We start from the raw sequence: 6,000 nt of genomic DNA, 5'->3' as shown, positions 1-6,000 counted from the left end.
TAATCTACGTTCCTCCGCATATATATATATATATATATGTGTGAGTTATGTGCGTCAGTGTATGTGTGTGATGGATTCGCATTTGTGTGCATTGGATTGCACGACGCAAAGTAGCATTGTGGTAACACATCGTCAGACTATAGACGACGATATCGTCAGATAATAATTGTAAGGGACCATATCCAATTATGTGACTTTGACAGCTTCTACTAATTTACTTAATTAGCATTGCCTTGGAGCTCCATGGTATTTTACCAACCAATAACACTTGCTGCAGGCAAAGACTAAATTGACAAATAAAAGTCTAGCCTTAGCAGGTCCGAGTTATACAGAAACATGCACAGATCAATGAGATCCGTGCATGTTTGTCTGTGTTAAAAAAAAGTAAACAGTAAAAAAAAAATGACATGTGTCCCCCCCACAAGCATAACCAGCCTTGGGCTCCAATGAGCCTATCCTAGTTCTTAAAATACAGGGTAAAAAATGCATAGGGTACCCCTATATTTTAAGAAACAGCACCAGGCTCTGTTGAGCTGGTCCCGGTTGTGGAATACAGGGAAAAATATTATTAGGAGTCCCTTGTATTTTCCATAACCAGCACTGTACTCTTTCTAGCGGGGGTGTAAGGCCACACCAGGGAACCCTTTCACCGGGTGTCCCAGCCAAAGCATTATAACTGACCGCTAGTCGGCCCAGGCCATGGATTGGGGAGGTAGGGACCCCAATAAAAAGGTTCCACTCTCCTGAGCATTCCAAGCCTGGGCTGATACCCCTAGGCAATCCCCAGCCCCTCTGGCCAGTGGGTGCCAGGATGATAAATGTGTAAATGTGTCTGTAAAAAATTAATAATGTTGTCTTTTACTGGAGAATTAGAGGTCTCAGCAAGCCTCTCCCACATGCTGGTACTTGGAGAACCACTTTATGGGCATTAAGGGCCCAATGGTACCTCTAGTTCACCTGCAAAATAAATATTAAAATAACCACAAGATACACACATCGTGACAGTAAAATGTAATTTAACCAAACAATCACACTCACACATACTCACCTAGAATCCCTGTAGCCATTCACGTTCACTTGTCCAGTACAATCCACGGTACCAGTAAAAAAAAAAACATACTCACCTAACCCTTGTTCCAGTCCTCTTCTGTCCCTGTAGGCATCCAGCATCCTCAGAAAATACAAAAAAATGCCTTACCTGAATGCACAAACAGGTACCGTCCACTAAAGATTTTATTTCGCAAATGTGTGGCTCAGCTGCTTTGGCTGAGCATTCACAAGCTGAGAGAGGCTACCTAGCAGTTCTCATGATTGAAGTCAATGGAGGGAAATGCTCATTGGATTAGAGAGGCAGAGGCCTGCCTTTTCAGCCAATGAACACTCAGCCAAAGCATTTATATAGGAAATGCAGCAGCTGAATCCCTCATTCACAAAGTACCTGTCCGTGGGTTTAGGTAAGGCTTTTTTTTTTAAGATGCTGGATGCCTACAGGGATAGAAGAGGATCGGAAAAAGGGTAGGTAACTATGGATTTTTTTTTTTACAGGTGTCGTGGTTTCTACTGGACAAGTGGACATGAACGGCTATAAGGAGTATGCATGAATGTGAGTGTGAATGTGAGTGTGCATGTTTGCTTAAATAAAATTTTACTGTCATAGTGTGTGTGTCATGTGGTTATGTTAATATTTCTTAATTCCATGCAAGCTGGTACTTGTGGTTCTCTAAGTACCAGAATGTGGGGGAGGCTTGCTAGGACCTCTAGTTCTCCAGTAAAAGACAACATTAACTTTATTTTTTATACACACATTTACACAATCAACCTGGCACCCACCAGTCAGGGGTGCTTGGGATAGCCCCAGGCTATCGGCCAAGACCAGGGAAGCCCTTGAGTGGGGGAACCCCTTATTGGGGGTCCCCACATTTCCAGCAACCCCCAACCTGGGATAACTAGTGGCCAGGTATAATGCTTTGGCCAGGGAACCTGGTGAAAGTGTTACATGGCTGTGGCATTACCGCTAGAAAGAGTCTGGTGCTGGTTATGGAAAATACAGGGGACCCCTACTCATTTTGTCCCCTCTATTTCCACAACCAGGACTGGCTCAACAGAGCCTGGTGCTGGTTTATAATATACAGGAGAACCCTACACATTGGTGAGTTGTGGGACAAACTCGGACCGTTAAAAGTGTGAGAAGGTCCGAGTTTGTCCTGCAGGAAAAACTCGGACCCTATTATATTTACCCCTCTGGCTTTAATGTTTTTTTTTAACTGTTGCATGACATCGTACAATTAGCGTTTTGCATATATGAAAGTAAATTTTACTGAATGGACATATCGTAAGGAGATAAAAGTCTGAGAAATACACATTTGCAGTCTATAGGGCTCCAAAGAAAAAGAACAGAAGAAAGAAAGCTGCTATAAATGTTTTTTTTCTTTATTAAACCATGTAGTGTTACAAAATATCTAAAACTTTTTCATCTTAGATCAGGCAAAAAGTTTGTTATCAAATATCCCTTAACATGTTCCAGTCATTTTGTGGTATATTTTATTAGATGCCCGTGCGGCATGTATTATGTCGGCAAACATCCAGACAAATTAAAGAGCGGATGGCTCTTCATCGCTCTCACATCAGGGCTGCGCTGGAAGTTAAAGTTGTTGTTCAGCCAGTAGCTAAACATTTTAGGGATCACCACCATAGTTTGTCTTTTATGAAGTTTAAAATGATTGACTGGGTTCCACCCAACCATCGAGGAGGAGATAGGGACAGAGTGCTATTACAGAAGGAATCATTCTGGATTTACACTTTGCAAACTGTGCATCCGGGAGGCTTAAATGAAATGTTGTCTTTTAATTGCTTTCTATGATTCTGCTGTGGCCCAGGAGCTCTGTGTCACTATTATTGCATTTTCTATCTTTATATGGTATGATGATCTTTAATAATATTTTTTCCTTTATCTATATTTGTATTTTACTGTATAGTACTGCGTTTGATGTCTTGTTATTATTCAGACCTATTACATACAGTCTTTCTAGTATTGAACGTTGAATCTGTGATGTGCAACATGACCTTTCAGTAAGATACCATTTGTTTTTGTTTACAGATCGTTGCCGTGCTGTTCTATTTTGTATTAGTGGGTTACCATGATGAGGGTTCACGTTAGGTACACGCCCCCTAGTGAGTCACCGAGCGCCAGCATGTCTCACGCCGATGACGTCATCGGGACTCTGGAGGGCCAGCGTGGGATGTGCACTGTGGTGATGAGGCTCAGGTATGTGTATATATATATATGTATGTTTGTTGCAAACTTTTGATATTGTCTTGATAAAAGAGCCTGTGAGCTCTGAAATGTTGACCATTGAAGACTCTGTTTTGTCTGCAGTTATTTATCAGCTGTGGAGTGCCATCTCCTTTCTTGCACTGTATGCATAGAGTTGTTCTCTTAGACTGGCACCCACACAGGCTGGATTTATTGTCTGAGTGCCGGTCTCTAGTTCTGTTGATATATATATATACACATACACAATAATCCGGCACTCACGGCAATCCAAAGTACTTATGCGCTCAGGTGCTCCACACTGAAGAGAAAATATACAGCATGGAAGGTGGTGGCACTCTGAGACTTAGGAGCGTTTAACAAACGTATAACGTTTATTCCATATGCAAAAACATAGACCAACATTTCGGGGCAACACTGCCCCTTTGTCAAGGTGAGTAACTCACCTTGACAAAGGGGCGGTATTGCCCTGAAACATTGGTCTATGATTTTGCATATGGAATAAACGTTATACGTTTGTTAAATGCTCCTAAGTCTCAGAGTGCCATCACCTTCCGTGCTGTGTGTGTGTGTGTGTGTATATATATATATATATATATATATATATATATTTAAATATATATATATATACATATACGTGCACATGTATATACACACGTGTGTGTATATATGTACACACATACATATACACACACACACAGTGACACAAGTACGTGCATATAGATATATATATAATATATATATATATATATGTGTGTGTGTGTGTATACACATACACAAACATACATCACACAAACAAGTATTTGCATATATATATAGTACGTGTGTGTGTATGTATATATATATATATATATATATATATACATATATATATATAATGTATATGTACTTGCCTATATATACGTGGGGGTGTATGTATATATATAATATGTAGATGCACAAGCTCTTATACCCACCTAATATTATAGATAATAGATAATTACATACATATATAGACAGAGGCCAGCCATTACACTGACCTGAGTAAAGCTAATCCTGACATGCTTGGCTGAGCTTCCTTCCCTCCTCAACTAGGCACTTGACACCGCTTTGGAGTAGGATCAGGATGGTTCAGGAGGCAGAGCCTCGGTATAATGGAGGCGGAGCTTCGGCGGGTCGGTGGTGGGCTGGGCTTCAGTGGTGGGTGGAGCTTCACCGGACTGTGGGTGGTGGGGCTTTGTTCTGGCCTGTCGATCCTCCAAGAAGAGGGGAACGGGTGGGGACCTGGGGAGGTCAGAATGGGCTAAGCTCTGTTTATGACAGCCATTAGGTGAGAGAGCTGGCTGAGCTGTTCCTTAGTGCTGACAGGAAAAAAACTCTTTTTTTTTTCCTGCCTGCACTGTAGTCGTTGTGGGCCTATTTTCAATGGGAGGCCTGGAGCTGTAGCTCCACCCATCCCATTGTTAATCTGGCCCTGGCCAGCAGTAGTTATTGGAGATGAGATCTTGGGTTTTCTTGACTGCAGAATATCCTGCAAAATGAGAAGAGTGATACCATTGTAATATTCTTCGCCTTAAATTGGTGAAAATAAATGTCTCCCTGGATGGAGTAATACAGTAGGTAAGACAATTGTGACAACAAGAATACATTTGGAGTCCAGAATGAGCCAACTGTCAGATGATTCAGATAAACTTTACAATTTTTTCTGACAGCCCAAAAAAGAGAAATATCTGCACAGACCTCAACTCACATTCAGTTCTCCCCCGTATCTAAGCCTGATGTAATCACTAATACAATGCAGAGGGGTGCTCCCGGGAATATAAATAAGCAATGTCCAAACAAAAAGAAAAGTATTCCCATTGCGTGGCACTCATGAACCAAATATTACTCTAATCTAGTTCAAAATAAATTCTTATTATTACTAATGACCCTATTTAAATAATTGAGATAAGTTGGAAATATTCTCAATATTCTATATCCATCTTGGATGGTACTTACAATGTGTACTCTACTAAATTCTTAATGACCCATAAAACATAACCTTTATTTACACCTTAAACCTAGGTCAGCAAAATATTATACAAGTTTAAATTGTTTCACCCTTTGGAATATTATACCTCCTATTTATAGGGAAGATGAGAAAATTATACCTAGAAATTTGACAATAGGAGACATTCACGGTGGAAACATTTTTAATGCACTTTCAAATATTTTTATATTATAACAGTATTTAACTGTATGATAAATATTAAATAAATAGAAAATATGTTAAAAATAAACACTTGTATAAAATTTTGCTTACCTAGTAGCAAAATAGTCACTACCTTGTTGACCCCAATATGTCATTTTGATGCAAAAATGCAGTAGGATCAAAAATAGCAAGTATCAATGAGGAGAATTTTTTTTTAGAACACTAGTGCTCAATATGCTGCATTTTCCTCTCCTTCTTTTTGATTTTATTGCCTACAGTCAGTATTAAGCTGGGCATACACGTCCAGATAAAATGTCTGTCAGACCGACAGACATTTTATCTGGCAACCTGCCAGCCGCAGATGTCCGCGGCATACACTGTGAGATTTCTCACAGTGTATTTGCCCAACATCTGCGCTCCGCCCCCCGGGGAGGAGACATTTCCCTGTTCCTTCCATGGGAAGGAACACAGGAAATGTCGGTCTGTACGCTGCGGCTGGGCATATACTGCCCTATGCGGCCGACAGGTTACTCCCTAAATATTGCATCGGACGGGCATG

This window comes from Taudactylus pleione, unplaced genomic scaffold (genome assembly GCF_031769625.1).
Source record: "Taudactylus pleione unplaced genomic scaffold, aTauple2 ptg000473l, whole genome shotgun sequence".
NCBI classification, from domain to species: domain Eukaryota; kingdom Metazoa; phylum Chordata; class Amphibia; order Anura; family Myobatrachidae; genus Taudactylus; species Taudactylus pleione.
Note: the sequence above shows the minus strand (reverse complement) of the source record.